The sequence below is a fragment of the Lissotriton vulgaris genome, chromosome 3_2 (genome assembly GCF_964263255.1).
Source record: "Lissotriton vulgaris chromosome 3_2, aLisVul1.2, whole genome shotgun sequence".
Lineage (NCBI taxonomy): Eukaryota > Metazoa > Chordata > Amphibia > Caudata > Salamandridae > Lissotriton > Lissotriton vulgaris.
The window spans coordinates 312,127,646-312,145,207 of NC_141690.1; the positions used below are offsets into that span (position 1 = coordinate 312,127,646).

The window sequence follows — 17,562 nt, forward strand, 5'->3', positions numbered from 1 at the left end:
GGAAGGAGTGATCTCCCAAGATTTTCTCCTGGTATCAGCGAGCTGGCTGTTTCGTGATAATTTTGAGCCACTTTTCCAGGGATGAACTAAAATGGTTAGAGCTGGACCTCACTAGATTCTCCCTCTTGCTCAGCAACTTGTTGTAATTTAGTAGTGACGGAGTCAGCGTTAGCAGAAGCCATCCTGTATTTAGAGACTATCTTGTCCATTTTTTGGAATCCATTTTGTGTTTCTGTCAGCCATTTTGTTTGCCATGTGCTACCATCTGCTCATCATGTGCTCTGTCCTACCTTGCTGTTCTCTGCTCTTGAAATTAGCCAAGAGACGAGATATATTTAGCCGTTCCTGCTCCGCACACGCTCCGTTGAACTTGCAGCTGTTGTCAATCCATATCTGTCAGGATGTGTTTACTAGAAACTAGCTACTGTTAGCTCCTCCTACTTGTCGACCCTGCATTTTCGGTATGACCTTATATGTACCTAAAACCAGCATTTGTACTTGTACTGCCTTCTTTGAGCCCCTGTGTGGGTATAAAAGGACCACGCTCCTTCCGTTCACTGTGCTACTTCATGCATTACCGAAGGGTGCTGTGTGAATGTAGTTCCACCTCATGAGGTTTAATAAACTCTGTCTTTTCTATTCCAGTTTCTATGCCAACTTCTTCCTATTGGTCTGAGGACTCTGTGCAGAGAAGGGCGAATCCCTTGCACTGGTAGGCCTTGCTGAGGCTCACCACCGCAAATTAAGGTTGGGATTTTTTTTCTTTCACTTTCCCGATATTATTGCGAGCTCTTTTAGCTGACATTGTTCTTTTTTCACCCAAGACTTCTTGGATCCTTTACAGTGGAAGAGAAGAAATTTCCAGAATCAGTCCAGGTCCAGAAATCTAGGTAGTTCCTTTGGTTTTCTCACGGTGAAGACCTGGAATAACCTACCAATGGAATTGAGGATCTGTCAAGGGGAAATAATGTTTTGTAAAAAACTCAAAGCCTGGTTTTTCCAAGCTCCCCTTGGAGAGTGATGTCAGTAGGCTGGAGGGAGGCATTTACACATCCTGGGGCTGGTTGGGTCGGGGGGGGGGTAGGGCGTGTGGTCAAGGTCTGTGATGTACTAGCGCGGGGACACTCCGTTGGAGTAGCCAGGCGCTTTATAAGCTCACCAATAATAACAATAATAACCAGTTGATGAGTGGTATAAGGAATCCTCACCATGGCAGGCACCAGGTATAAATACAGGGCTTCAACAGTCACTCTTTAGTACACTCCTAGAACTATGGGGCCCGACACACAAAGAGCATTTTCATAGTATATTTATGTCTGAACTCAGAGTCGTAAACTTAGATGTCTGAGTTTCCCTTTGTGAATCGGGCCCATGGACTCTCAAGAAGGTACCCCAGAGGCGTGCCCTTCTGCGTGAGGCCTGCCCTATTTCCCAGTAGAATGTCATGCTGGTGTCAGAGGATTGACCTGCTGCTTGATGCCTGCCATGTTCTCCGGAGGACTGCCCAGCTGCTTGAGGCCTACCTTGCTCTCTGAGAAGGAAGACTGAACCTGCTCCCTTCATCCTAGGCTAACCCGAGGGACTCCTAGGGTCATTTGGTTGACTTTCTGTTCTGATCCGTCCTAATATGCAGTGACACAACAAGGTCCAGAGGACACCTTGCAATTGCCCAGCTGCCCTGACGCAAATGGATCGGACTGGACCCACGACGGGACCGGCCTGAGCCCTGTAAATCTCTCTTTGAGCGAATCCCTGATTCCAAGAGGTGCCTTCCCAGGTTCTAGATCCTTGGCTGGCATCAGAGTGCACTCCTCTGCAAGAAAGGGAGAACAACTGAAGTGTTGGACCCTTTGTGACTGTAAACGCACCTGTTCACACTGAGACTGTCCCATTCTTGATAACTACCAACGGGAAGGTCCGCTGAACCAAACACTTTACACTGCAGCAACCACCAGCAACCACTTGTTAAGCAAGATCTACACTTGGCGCTGCAGCAATGACAATTCGTGATTACCACTCACGCTAATCTCAGCTCCAGCAATGCCCACCTGTGATGCCTGACCCCTCTTCACGCTATAGTGACAACAGGTTGTGGCATTCAGCCTTCTCTACACACTACAGCGGTGACCATCCGTGATGCTCTACTTGCTCCTTGCAAACTCGACTCTGCGTGCCGGCCTTTATGAAGGAAATATATTCAGCGGGACTAACCTGGTCCCTGTATACTGTCAGCACTCCACTAAGGTCAGCCTGATGTTTTGACTTCCCCCTGTTCTAGCATGACCAGATAAGTGTGAGTGAAGCTTTACGTTTTTAGAAGCTATATCTACCTAAAACATTGAAATTCCATCTCACGTTCCACTGATTGGATTTTCAGCATTTTGGGTTTCTTTGTTTATTCAAATTTTCTCGAATATTCTAATTTGGTTTGAGATTTTTCTTATGTTATGTTTTCACTTTATTACTGAATGTGTGGTACATGAATACTTTGTACAGTGCCACTAGGTTAAACAGGACTGCTTATGTGCCAAGGTGCACATTTTTGGTTTGCTCTGACATGGATTACGGTTGATGCTTGAGTAGGGTTTTCGCCCCTCTTAACTGATAACCCAATTTCCTACACCTGGTCTGACGTTTACTTTCTGGGGATTTTATTGGTTGTTTGTGTGGCTCATTTATTGCCTGATGGGATGGTTTTAGTGTACTGGAGCAAGCCTAGAATCCATGCAGGCTTTCTTACCTTGCAAAACACCTATACAGCATGCCTGTACAGGTCCCGAACTGCCCCCACTTTGCAAAATTATGCAACTTGTGTAGCTATCTATTTAACTGATAGAGGCCACATTTTCTTATTTTGGTTTGCAGGCCTACTCTCCGTCCCAGTCTGACCCATAGGAAGCCTTGATTATTTATTTCAACTGTCATACACTCCTTGTCTAGAAACAGATTCCCTACAGATGGTGAAATGGAGATTGAAGGCCCACATGTAATGTGGAGGGATTGACTCTACACCACTCTATCACATTCAGCCTGCAGTGACTTTTGGTTGTTTGGTTTAGATAAAGATTAGATATTTTTCTAAACTGGTGTGGTGTTCATTTGTAGTGTTTTCACTGTATTACTATATGTGTTTAAAAATGCTTTACACACTGCCTCTGAGATAAGCTTGTCTGCTCGTGCCAAGCTACCAAGGGGGTGAGCAGCGGTTATTTTTTAAGTGTATCCCCCTTACCTTGACTAGGAAGAAGGGTCCCTACTTGGAAAAAGGTGCAAACCTCTGCCAATTAGAGACCTCCATTTCTAGCAATGATCATCTTACATATTATGATGCGCCCCATTATGAACATCGGTAACATTGAGTAAGAAAGGAGGAGTACCTTCAGAGCAGCTCTGTGAAGAACCTATTGGGGCCCAGGGTCTCTCAATGCGGTAGGCCCACAATGACTTCCTGAATTCCTGTTTCACTAAGCGGCTTGTGCAATTGTCAGTGGTCTGCAGGAGATAAAGTGTGGAGGGGTACGTCCTCCAAAATGGGACTATTGTTCTCTGCGACTGGTGGGTCTTGTGCTGCATCAAGAGATTCAAAGTATTGCACAAACCGCTGGGCAATTACTGCGGGGTCTGTGACCTCCAATCCATCACAGTGCCTTTAGGGTGAAAGTCTACACTATACAAGTACTACTTGATTGATTGGTAACATTGGCTTATCCACAATTGGCATATTTAATTTACTTATAAGTCCCTAGTAAAGTGCACTACATGTGGCCAGGTCCTTCACATTTATAGCTAATGGAGGGACTGGAGCACTGATTGTGCCAGCCACTTGAGCAGTACTTTGAACGTGTCTCAGACCTGCCACTGCAAAGTCTGTATGTGCAGCTTGAACTGCCCTTTCGACCTGGCAAATTAGCCTACTTGCTATGACCAAACTTTCCTTTTTAATACACATGTCATCCCTAAGGTAGGCCCCAGGCAGCCCTAATGGCAGGGTGCAGTGTATTTAATAAGCAGGACATGTACTTTTAAGTTTTACATGCCCCTACTGAAAGACCTATCTCTCCCATAGGTTAACATAGTTGACTGCCTTATAATTTTGTAAGTGTAGTTTCTCACTGGGACAAGATATGAAAATCAATGTTGTGTCTTCAGAATAACAACGTATGGTGAAGTTGGTTTTTAAATTGCAGTTCAGAAAATGCCACTTTTAGATAGTTGGAATTTTTTGCCTGTTTCTGGAAAACACATCTTGGGTGGGTGACAGCTGGCTTTCTGCATTTTCTCTGGAAAGCCCCACACATAGGCTGAGAAGAGTAACAGCAGCCATCTGCATGTTGATGGGGCATTCTAGGGTAGGATGAGAGGCAGGAGCTCACCCTTGCCCCTGGAAGAGAGCAGTATATGTCCCTACACAAAGGATTGGACCCCCTCCCCCCATAGTGAGTCTGAGGCCAAGGCAGAGCCTTGTGAACTTCAAAGCATCTCTTTGAAGTTTCCTTACTTCAAAGACCAATTTGGGTATAAGTATTGGCCTCTGACACCATTACTTCGGAACACTTCTGTATCTAAGGACATTCTACCAGGACAAAGAGCTGCTGTGCTCCAGGAAGGACTGCCACTTTGCTAACAGCTTTACTATGTTGGCGTGCTTCCTGATGATTGCTGTGCTGTTGGAGGGAGTGCTCTGTGGGCCCTCTGCTTTTTGCATGGAAGTGAAAAGGACTGGACCTGCTCTCGACATCCTTGAACCCAAGTTTCTTCAAGGGCTTTCTGGTTTCATCCTGTTTTGAAGTCTCAGGGTCAACAAAGACTTACTTCAACCCTGTCTCAGCTGCTGGACTCTGATATGCTGATCGGAACAGATGCAGTGCCCTTCAATGCCAACTCAAATCCAAGCCGACAACATCCCTGTGTGCTCGATGACAGCACATGTCTAGACTGCAAGGCTCGATGTAGCGCCAATCCAACAATATCCCTGGGCAAATTGCTGATGAGGCAGGACCTACATCATTAGTGGTTTGATGATGAGGCCCCAAAGTCGAGGCTCCAAAACGACACACAAGCCTGACTGTGTAAATCGGGGCCGACGCATCGAGTCTTTGACGCTGATGCATGCTCCATCTGAGGTACTTTTTCTGCGGGCCCTGCTTGAGTCCTGTAGCCAGCCTGCCCTCCATCTCTGTCAGCCTACAACTTTGGATACACCCCTGTCCAGCCATATTGACTTTTAAGCTCTATATTGCAGTTTATTCTTTACAAATTCATATCTCAAGTTTTAATTATTGGATGTTTGTCATTTTGGTCTTAATTTACTCAGATAAATATTCTCAAGTTTTCTAAATGGGTGGGGTGTCTTCAATGTGGCACAGTAATTTAAGTGGAGCACAAACACCTTGCACATTGCTTCTTAGATGAAGTCTAACTGATCTGTGCTAAGCTACTGGAGGGTGAGCACAGGTTAATTTAGTTTTTTGTTTATCTGACTTACCCCGACAAAGATTGTGGTCCCCAACTAGAGACCCAATTTCTAACAGCACTCATGGTAATTCATGCTGAGGATATTGCATGTTATACTTTCTCTAAGGGGCTATGGTTCAGACTCTGTCAGCTAATCACTTCTTGGGTTAGTAACTTTCAGCCAGTACCTCCAGACATTTTCAGTTACATTTTGTGTCAGCCAACATGAGTATTTTAGTCTCAATGCAGTGGCGTAGCAGGGGGGGGGGTTGGAGCGGTGGGGGCTGACCACCCAAGGTGGAATGAGTTTTGGGGGTTGGCGGACTCGCCCCCTCACTCATTGCCAGCACTCCACCCTGCCCCACTCGTACATATGGCTACCATCAGCCATCTCAGTGGCCGGCATAGGGGTAAAAAGGTGTTGCTATGCCACTGTCTCAATGGCTTTATATTGGCTGTTTGTGTGTATACCTCAGGCTCCACTTGTATGCACAAGTGTCTATTTAACATCTGGAAAGTACATTCTCTCATTACACCTGAAATTCTTTGCACCAACAATGCATTTTATACACCAAGCAATAGTATTTAGTTTTGCACTTCAGCATGCATTGTTTAATGCTTTTGTCAGTGCTCATGTGTGAGAGTCAAACATATTGGCTTGGCAGATGCTAGTTAACAAAGGTTGTACTATTATCAAACATTTAATACTTAGTATCACACTCAACATCACAAGCGCTCAACATCTTTGAAGTTTCTAAGTCTTTTTTAGAGGCAAGCATTTCCTCTTTCTATATGTGTTTCGGAATGCAGCACATGTAGAAAAATTAAATTATCAGGAAAAATTAAGATATTTATCCTTGTTATGCCTCTATTGAGAAGGCATACCATTTTGACGCATTACTAGGCTTACTACCCTTAGGAAATCTGAGATTGCATCATAATCCACAGGTCATTTGGTTGACTTTCTGTTCTGATCTGTCCTAATATGCAGTGAACAAACAAGGTCCTGAGGACACCTTGCAATTGCCCAGCTGCCCTGACGCAAATGGATCGGACTGGACCCACGACGGGACCGGCCTGAGCCCTGTAAATCTCTCTTTGAGCGAATCCCTGATTCCAAGAGGTGCCTTCCCAGGTTCTAGATCCTTGGCTGGCATCAGAGTGCACTCCTCTGCAAGAAAGGGAGAACAATTGAAGTGTTGGACCCTTTGTGACTGTAAACGCACCTGTTCACACTGAGACTGTCCCATTCTTGATAACTACCAACGGGAAGGTCCGCTGAACCAAACACTTTACACTGCAGCAACCACCAGCAACCACTTGCAAGATCTGCACTTGGCGCTGCAGCAATGACAATTCGTGATTACCTCTCACGCTAATCTCAGCTCCAGCAATGCCCACCTGTGATGCCTGACCCCTCTTCACGCTATAGTGACAACAGGTTGTGGCATTCAGCCTTCTCTACACACTACAGCGGTGACCATCCGTGATGCTCTACTTGCTCCTTGCAAACTCGACTCTGCGTGCCGGCCTTTAAGAAGGTAAAATATTCAGCGGGACTAACCTGGTCCCTGTATACTGTCAGCACTCCACTAAGGTCAGCCTGATGTTTTGACTTCCCCCTGTTCTAGCATGACCAGATAAGTGTGAGTGAAGCTTTACGTTTTTAGAAGCTATATCTACCTAAAACATTGAAATTCCATCTCACGTTCCACTGATTGGATTTTCAGCATTTTGGGTTTCTTTGTTTATTCAAATTTTCTCTATTATTCTAATTTGGTTTGAGATTTTTCTTATGTTATGTTTTCACTTTATTACTGTTTGTGTGGTACATGAATACTTTGTACAGTGCCACTAGGTTAAACAGGACTGCTTTTGTGCCACGGTGCACATTTTTGGCTTGCTCTGACATGGATTACGGTTGATGCTTGAGTAGGGTTTTCGCCCCTCTTAACCGATAACCCAATTTCCTACACCCGGTCTGACTTTCACTTTCTGGGGATTTTGTTGGTTGTTTGTGTGCCTCATTTATGGCCTGATGGGACGGTTTTGTGTACTGGAGCAAGCCTAGAATCCATGCAGCCTTCCATCCTTGCAAAACACCTATACAGCATGCCTCCACAGGTTCCGAACTGCCCCCAGTTTGCAAAATTAGGCAACTTTTGTAGCTATCTATTTAACCAATAGAGGCCACATTTTCTTATTTTGGTTTGCAGGCCTACTCTCCGTCCCAGTCTGACCCATAGGAAGCCTTAATTATTTCAATTCAACTGTCATACACTCCTTGTCTGGAAGGAGATTCTGTGCAGATGGTGAAATGGAGCTTGAAGGCCCACATGTAATGTGGAGGGATTGACTCTACACCACTCTATCACATTCAGCCTGCAGTGACATGTGAGACATGGCTTGCTTTGAGTACTGGAGCCTGCCTCAACTACTACCAAGGGAGACTAGAAGCCATAGTGCCAAAAGAGGTATATTGAACAAAGGCTGGAGGGAGATGCGAAAGCAACTTACAATGAACAGCATGTTGTTGTGAGGGTTTCATATCAAGTCTCTGGACTAATAATTTACTAGACCTAGGAATGACTCCAGCTATACTAGGTTTCCACAAGAACTTTGTGGTCTATAAGATATTTTTGTTATTTTTTGGAGGTTCATTCATTGACAAGAAAGAGATACTCATGTTACTCATCTGTACACTGCTCACAAACATATCATACGTCAGGCCTTGTGAGGACTGTTGATTCATGCTTGCGTGAGAAGGACATGCAATCAGACCTGTCATAAAATGGGCAGCTGCATTCCCAGACCTCATGCTTTCTGAGGGACAATTTATTTATTTGTAGATTCAAAAAACAAAGCTGCCCTCTTTGTTGATGGTGGTGACCTGTCACACTATTTTTTATTTTCGTTTGACCACACAAAATTACACATCAAATCTAATCTTAGCTTCCTCACATTTCAGTATGATTTTATGGTCACTGTAGGCATTAATCTGAAAGACCCATATTTAATGAAATGCTGTGCTTCTGCTTGCTTTGCATAATCTTTTTCTTGCTTCGGGAGCCAAGCTTAAGCCGTATTCTGTCCTGTTATTCTTGTATCTTGTGAGAAGGCCACCAAATGTATCTTTCTAATGAGCTGGACAGTACTCCTCAGCACCTGTGCATGTGGTGAACCGGTGGAGACGGATTCTCCCTTGCACTTTATCTATGGAGTTCATGCAACAGAAATCTTCCATTGTATGAGTCATGACAAGAGGGCCCACACCAAGAGTTTCATGAATGTTTTTAGTTTTGATTGTTTCTATCTCTGTGGGAATTGTGAAGATATCTGTTCAGTAACATTTCATGTTTCACTGATTTCATTAGTTTGACTTGTTCCTGTCCCCCCCTTCCTTGGAGAAGGCCAACCCTCTGCCATTGGCCAACTTTACCTGAACTTTAGCTTTATATTTGGGGTTTTGATATGTCTAGATTAAATTCCTTTATGTTGTAATCAGGTGATTATTGATTTATGACTAAACTGATTGATTTCAGTTTGTAACTTTACAAAGTTTTAATAAACCTTCATGGTTTACAAATCTACTACTCTCTGTCATTCTGTCATTCTTGTGGGGTAATATTCTTATTCACTGTTAATGATAGGCTCTTGAACTGATGCTGTTAATCCTCAGTTCTGGGTCAAAGGTTTATCCTCTTGAGTACAGTCTGAAGATTTCCACAAAACGTTGCAAGGTCCTATCAGTGCCATGGCAGCTAACTGTGCTGAATACTCTAGATGGTGCAAGATGCTGATCAGATGTGTTTTCTTTTTCCCCAACAGGACATTTGTGTAAGAACGCCTTATATGACTGCATGCAATTCGGAGATGTTGTGCTGTCTGCTCACTCCTAGTTCTTTTGGATCATCAAGTGGTGGGAAGGAGGAAGAAGCCCTCCCAATTGGAGGTATTTGCTTAGCTTTTGTTTCTTTTCAATTACCACAAAAAGAACAGTCATGGTAAACCCACAAAACCAACTAAATAGTTAAATTTTGTTGATTACTGTGGTGGAACGCCCTGTGAGCCTATTGCATACAGTCATCCCAAAAGTCTCTATTGTACCCAAAAAAACAGCTGTGTGCCAAAAGGGCAATGGATGATACCTCAGGCTGGGGCAGCACATAAAGTACATTTTCCATAAAGAATTTGTAGACCAACAATCATGTAACAACAATAAAGAATTGAACCCACTTACCAATGTTCATTTTCAAGGGCATCACTAAGAATATACAAATGCTGCTGTAGGGTGGAAAAGGTGTGGCGCAGCAGCCAGGGTGACTGACGCCAGACGCTGGGGATCATTTGTTTGATCACTGGGATATTAAATAAAGATCCATGGTGTGGATAGGTAGTAGGGGTTTTATTATATTGCATTCGCCGCCTACCACAATTCAAGGCAGTTTCACCCATACTTTGGGCGGAGGGGTAGAAAAAGTCCAACATTAACACTCTAATAGCTGTTTGTTGTTTCAAAGGATAAGGGGCCCGATTCACAGAATGAACTTAAGACTAAATCCTAAACTTACTACTATTTTGTATTCACAGAATGCACTTACTACTTTCGGGATTCACAAAGTGAACTTACTACTTTTGGGATTCACAGAATGAATTTACTACTTTCGGTATTCACAGAATAGATTTAAGACTACTAACTTTACGTCCGAACTCGGGCCGTAAATTCCGGCCCGGAGGCGGAGTTTCCGGCTTGGGGGCGGAGCTTACGGCCCGGAGGCGGAGCTTACAGGCCGGAGGCGGAGCTTGTGGCTTGTAGGCGGAGCTTCCGGCTCGGAGGTGGGTATTTAGCCATGGCTGAAATCTCCAACTCTGGGCCGGAAGCTCCGCCGCCAAGCCGCAAGCTCCGCCTCCGGCCCGGAAGCTCCGCCTCCGGGCCGTAAGCTCCGCCCCCAAGCCGGAAACTCCGCCTCCGGGCCGGAATTTACGGCCCGAGTTCGGACGTAAATTTAGTAGTCTTAAATCTATTCTGTGAATACCGAAAGTAGTAAGTTCATTCTGTGAATCCCGAAAGTAGTAAGTTCACTTTGTGAATCCCGAAAGTAGTAAGTGCATTCTGTGAATACCAAATAGTAGTAAGTTTAGGATTTAGTCCTAAGTTCATTCTGTGAATCGGGCCCAAGGATTTTTTGATGCTAATATATATACAACCTCTGGGTTCTTAAAATTTAGAAGAACACAGTCCCCTGGTATTGTTTTTTTTTGGGACCCACCCACGCCACCCTCCGTACCATCAGAATCTCACCAGCCCTGTTATAAGGAAATTGTTTGTGTGTGGCCATCCAAAATAGGATCTTATTTCTGACATCAAGTTGTGATTCCTTCTGGCCATACTTGAGTTCAGGGATTCCAGCCAGTATAATCACATATGGTACTGCCGCTGGGGGTAGGTGAATACTTGGTAAGGGGTGGTTTGGATTTCTCTTGTCGAACTATCAGCACCGCCATTGCCTTCAGTTAGTATGCTGGCCATTACAACATTACTAGTTATATTTGTCTCTATGGTGGGGATTACGTTCTATCTGCCCCTGTGGTTTTAACTGGGTTTGCCCAACTAGACCAAGAGTATTCTTTTCTAGAGCTTTAGCAATAGCTCCTGGCCTACTACAGTTTGATTGGTCTCAGGCCGGAGTAGCTTCCGTATGTAGCTGGGACTACCATATCTCAGGTATATTCTGGGGATTATAAAGCATTGTTTGGTGGCAGCAAGATGATGTACTAGAGTTCGGCTTCTATTGGGCAAGTACGTGTGTTTTACCCACAGTGGCTGCTAGCTTTTGAATGTAATCAAGAATGGGAGCAACCTCTTACTTTACAATAATTCTACATTGAACAATGAGATCTGATAGGAGGGTTTGAGCCCATACTGGATACGGAAGAGCTAGTATAGAAGGTTGATTTTTGCCCTTATGGTTTTCAGTGCTGGATCTTTTTATCGTGTCTATCGTATTCACCCCCTTGACCTTTTTACTCTTGGCATCCCTGCAATTCCCCTGCTTTCTTTTTCTATGTTTCCTGGTCACGATAGGATTACCCTCAACACTAGCGTTTGTACTAGATACAGAAATTAGGAGGGAATCTGGAAAGAGGTCATTTCCATGAGCTAGGGGTTCCGGAGAGTTTTTACTGATTGGTAGGGTCGACGATGGTAAGGGAGGAAAATCAGGGGTAATAGATAGACGTCTTTCAGTGAGTTTGATTTCCGAAGTAACTACACCAATCGCGTTCTGGAGCATTAAGTCATTAGCTGTGGGGAGAATAGGCGAGGGACTGTCTGGCTGTGGGTGAGTCTGTTTTATGGCACATGCATGTTTCCCCTGGGTGCGTACAGGAACATTTCCAGAGGGCATTTTGAGTAATTACCTTAGTTCAGTAGATGCAAGGTGAAAGGGAATGGCCCAGCCCAGCCACCTCCGGGCAGCGATGGGCAAGGACGGGCCCGCCCTTGCCCTGGGCTTGGGTCGGGCAAGCCCGGACGCGTCCCGCGCCGCGGACCCCCACGAGTCTTCTTATGGCACCACCTAACGCTTCAGCTGTGACGCGGTGGTCGGCGTCTTCTGAGGGAGGCTGGGAACTGTAGTCTCCATAGCTTGTAGGTTATCAGAGTGCGGGAGAAGGATCATTGCAGTCCCCCCCGGGACTGTTTGCCAGGGCAGGTGGGTCGGGTGGCAGCAAGCTTCTCGTTAGAAGTAGTAGTATAAAACTTTATTTAGGTTGTGAAACAAAAAAATCACACAAAACTGAACTAAATATAGTGAGTAAAAATAAGACAATTCTATGACAAAAATAGCACAGCATTAAAAACAAGCCCTAAGCTAATTTAAATGGGCTACCTATAAAGTAGCACCAAACATACATAAATATATATGATATGGTGCATGATGCAAACAGTGCCTGATCTACAATAGGCAGTGTATGAATGACCAAGAACCCCATAAGAATATCCTGCAATTGATCATTATTTCCCCACAAACGAAGAGGTAAACCTATAAACCATATTCGTTTTCAGTTTGGTTTGAAGAAGCTAGAGGTGTAGTAACGCTTGCCTGTATTGTCGAACATTAAGGATTCTGAGCAGGGGAACCAGGATCATTTTCCACGGGCCTTGTATAGGTTACAAAAAAAATAAAAATGCAGCTGTGACTGTGGTGAGTTTGCATCACAATCTATCAGATCTTTATCATGATGGGAATGAGCTGGATAAGCAACTAGCAGGTGAGCCATATTCACCTTGAACATGAAAAACCAGTGAAGTGAGTAGAACACTTTTTCAAAACCAATGGAGACTAGTGCCTCTTGGCAGTCCGTACATCTAGCTAAAATAGTAGTTAGCCTTTTGAGGCAGCCTCTGCTGCTGCACCATGGTAGAATCCCATTTTCGTCACATCTAACCAATTCTCATTTTACTGTTATTGGACTGTTGGCCAATACTTTAGCTAGTATCTTGACCTCTATGTTTATTAGTGAAATGGGTCATTAGGAACTACATTCCTCAGTGGGCTCGCACGGTTTCAGTATAATAGTGATAGTGTCACCTTGTAGGTTTTGAGAGAGTATCCCAGACTTGTAGACCTGGCTTTTTCATTGTTTTTTCTCCCCGAATTTTTGCTATTTGGATTCTTGTTTCTGACCCTGTTTTTATTGTTTTAGGACTCTGGGCACTTTCCCACTGCTATCAGTGCCAAAGTAAGTGCTCCCTCCGGAAATTGGTGTTTTCATAATTGGCTAACGTTTTTTTTGTTTATTGACATAAGTGTACTAAGTCCCTAGTACACTGCACTGTATGTGCCCAGGGCCTATAAATCAAATGCTGCTCATGGGCCTGTAGCACTGATTGTGCCCCCACACAAGCAGACTTGCAAAAGGTTCTCATACCTGCCACTGTAGTGTCTGTGTGCAGTTTGGCCCTGCCATGTCAACCTGGTGAGTGCACCCACTTGCCAGGGCCTAACCTTCCCTTAACCTACATGTGAGTCTCCCCTAACATAAGCCCAAGGTACCCCTGTGGGCAGGGTGTAGTGTAAGTGAAAGGTAGGACATGTCCTAAGGTGTGTACCATGTCCTCATAGTGAAAAACAGTGAATCAATTTTTCACTATTGAAAGGCTTTCTGTCCCGTAGGACATAATGGGAGTTTATTTATAACATCATATAAATATAACTTCCCATTGGGACAAGATAGGAAGGGGAAGTTTAGTCCGCCTGAACTCAGAATTTAAAGATGCTTGTTTTAGTACGCATAATTTCGACAATCTGTGTGTGAAAATACCACTTTTAGAAAGAAGGTATTTTCTTGCTTAGCCATCCTGTGTGCCTCTGCTGGTTTATATATTGACTGCCTGGCTTTGGAGTGACAGGGGCTGGGAATGCTTATTCACTGTAGACAGCCACTGGAGGGGTTAGGGTGTGTCCTGTCTTTCCGGGATGCGTCAGGGCAGGGCTGAATAGACCTGGGCTACATTGAGAGTAGAGGGAGGAGATTTCCTTTCACCTGAATGGGCCAGGCCTGCCTTACAAAATGCTGTCCCCACCTCCTGTCAGGAAGCTGGACCGGAGAGGACAGAACTGGTTTCGACTGATCACAGAGCCTCTCTGCCACAAGAGAACAGAGAGAAAGGGAATATAAATATTGGGGCCTGAACCCTAGAACTCTAGAATACTTCTGGACTCAAGAGAAACCTATGCCAAGGAGAAAAGCTGGGAAAGCTGAAGGAGAAGTACTGCCCCTTTGCTGTGTGCTGCCTGGGGTTGGCCTGCAGTGCCTGCTTCTGCCAAGGACAGGATGAAGACTTTGCTGTGTGCAGCGTCTCCTGCTTGAAGGAGATCTCCAAGGGCTTGAAGTAGAGCCTGCCTCCTGTTCTGAAGTCTCAGGAACACAAAGACTTCCCCACCAGCTCCTTGCTGGGAGTTCTGGCCTGCCAAGAGGTGCCTGCTGGTGTGTTTGGCCTCTAGAAGTTGTTTCTGCTGTTGGGAGCTGGCAAAGAGATGCATCGAAGAGAGGAGTGACGCATCTGCACTTGTTTCTGACGCATCGCCACTGTGCCGCTGAAGAAATCGAAGCGGCACCTGCCCGTGGCTAGAGAAACTGCTGCACGCCGAACCACGTGCACCGATCTCTGAAGTCTGAGATCACCATACCCATTCCAACTCAGGCCCTGCTGTGTGGCTGCAATAACCAACAAATCATGGGACAACCGCGGAGAGACCAATGCAGCGCGATTGCCACTACCACCGCATCAAGAAGCGAAGCATCCCTGATCCCCACGCATCGCACGGAGGCGTCAAGTCTACAAGAACCCCGGGGCCGCAGTACAAAACCACCTCCCAGCACAATAAGGAACTTATGCTTCACCTCCACTGAGTGGCAGTAAAGAACCAACGCATGAAATTCCTTGGAGTAGGGAACCGGAGTATCACCTTCCCTGGGCGTGAGGAACCAATGCATCACCTTACCTGCGGCTGTTTTTGTTTATGATTGTGACGCATCCAAGGTGCTAGTGTTGAAAGTAAGGATTGCATTTCAATTACTACATTGTGGATTTTTGTCATTTTGGTTGTTTGGTTTAGATAAAGATTAGATAGTTTTCTAAACTGGTGTGGTGTTCATTTGTAGTGTTTTCACTGTATTACTATTTGTGTGCACAAATGCTTTACACACTGCCTCTGAGATAAGCTTGTCTGCTCGTGCCAAGCTACCAAGGAGGTGAGCAGCGGTTATTTTTTAAGTGTATCCCCCTTACCTTGACTAGGAAGAAGGGTCCCTACTTGGACAAAGGTGCAAACCTCTGCCAATTAGAGACCTCCATTTCTAGCAATGATCATCTTACATATTATGATGCGCCCCATTATGGACATCGGGAACATTGAATAAGAAGGGAGGAGTACCTTTAGAGCAGCTCTGTGAAGAACCTATTGGGGCCCAGGGTCTCTCAATGCGGTAGGCCCACAATGACTTCCTGAATTCCTGTTTCACTAAGCGGCTTGTGCAATTGTCAGTGGTCTGCATGAGATAAAGTGTGGAGGGGTACGTCCTCCAAAATGGGACTATTGTTCTCTGCGACTGGTGGGTCTTGTGCTGCATCAAGAGATTCAAAGTATTGCACAAACCGCTGGGCAATTACTGCGGGTCTGTGACCTCCAATCCATCACAGTGCCTTTAGGGTGAAAGTCTGCACTATACAAGTACTACTTGATTGATTGGTAACATTGGCTTATCCACAATTGGCATATTTAATTTACTTATAAGTCCCTAGTAAAGTGCACTACATGTGGCCAGGTCCTGTAAATTTATAGATAGCTACTGGAGGGACTGGAGCACCGATTGTGCCAGCCACTTGAGCAGTAATAATAATAATAATAATAATAAGCCACATTTGTAAAGCGCACAATCACCCGTAAGGGTCTCTAGGCGCTGGGGGCCGTCGGGAAGATTAAACAAGCTATTGCCCAGAGTCACATGGTGCTGGGCTAATCTGCCGCCAGCCCTGGGGATCGAACCGTGATCCCCAGATTCCGGAGTCAGTCACCCTGGCCGCGGCGCCACACCTCTCTTTAAACGTGTCTCAGACCTGCCACTGCAAAGCCTGTATGTGCAGTTTGAACTGCCCTTTCGACCTGGCAAATTAGCCTACTTGCTATGCCCAAACCTTCCTTTTTAATACACATGTCATCCCTAAGGTAGGCCCCAGGCAGCCCTAATGGCAGGGTGCAGTGTATTTAATAAGCAGGACATGTACTTTTAGGTTTTACATGCCCCTACTGAAAGGCCTATCTCTCCCATAGGTTAACATAGTTGACTGCCTTATAATTTTGTAAGTGTAGTTTCTCACTGGGACAAGATATGAAAATCAATGTTGTGTCTTCAGAATAACAAGTTAAATACACAACTTATGGTGAAGTTGGTTTTTAAATTGCAGTTCAGAAAATGCCACTTTTAGATAGTTGGAATTTTTTGCCTGTTCCTGGAAAACACATCTTGGGTGGGTGACAGCTGGCTTTCTGTATTCTCTCTGGAAAGCCCCACACAAAGGCTGAGAAGAGTAACAGCAGCCATCTGCATGTTGATGGGGCATTCTAGGGTAGGATGAGAGGCGGGAGCTCACCCTTGCCCCTGGAAGAGAGCAGTATATGTCCCTACAGAAAGGATTGGACCCTCCCCCCATAGTGAGTCTGAGGCCAAGGCAGAGCCTTGTGAACTACAAAGCATCTCTTTGAAGTTTCCCTACTTTAAAGACCAATTTGGGTATAAGTATTGGCCTCTGACACCATTAATTCGGAACACTTCTGTATCTAAGGATATTCTACCAGGACAAAGAGCTGCTGTGCTCCAGGAGGGACTGCCACTTTGCTAACAGCTTTACTATGTTGGTGTGCTTCCTGATGATTGCTGTGCTGTTGGAGGGAGTGCTGTGTTGGCCCTCTGCTCTTTGCATGGAAGTGAAAAGGACTGGACCTGCTCTCGACATCCTTGAACCCAAGTTTCTCCAAGGGCTTTCTGGTTTCATCCTGTTTTGAAGTCTCATGGTCAACAAAGACTTACTTCAACCCTGTCTCAGCTGCTGGACCCTGATCTGCTGATCGGAACAGATGCAGTGCCCTTCAATGCCGACTCAAATCCAAGCCGACAACATCCCTGTGTGCTCGATGACAGCACATGTCTAGACTGAAAGGCTCGATGTAGCGCCAATCCAGCAATATCCCTGGGCAGATCGCTGATGACGCAGGACCTGCATCATAAGTGGTTTGATGATGAGTGTGAGAAGTTGGCCTGATATATGATGTTTCCAATGCTGGAACCACCTTGTATCAGTCCAAACAACCCTTATGGTGTCTGGTTGTAAGTCAACCTTATTAGACAAGCTATCTTAATCGTAGCATAGACTAAGCAGCCTTAAAGGCTAAACTCAAGAGGTCGTGTTGAGCGAGCTGCTTTACCAATCACAGTCCTGTAATATCAAATGAAAGGACACCACACAAGTATATATTATAAAAATATATGTATTTATTTCTAAAATAATCCCCAGTATTCTTTATGAGCAAAGGGGCACAAGCG

The 17,562-nt window shown here is 45.1% G+C and overlaps 1 long non-coding RNA gene across 1 annotated transcript in view; it reads left to right on the forward strand.

Moving 5' to 3' along the window:
- Positions 1-611: 611 nt before the first annotated feature.
- The window catches only part of LOC147725766 (uncharacterized), a 123,512-nt gene continuing 106,561 nt past the window's right edge, over positions 612-17,562 (forward strand). Inside the window, exons 1-2 of the long non-coding RNA XR_015309807.1 lie at positions 612-747; positions 9,283-9,406. This is a non-coding gene — a long non-coding RNA (uncharacterized LOC147725766). The remainder of the gene's footprint in view (positions 748-9,282; positions 9,407-17,562) is intronic.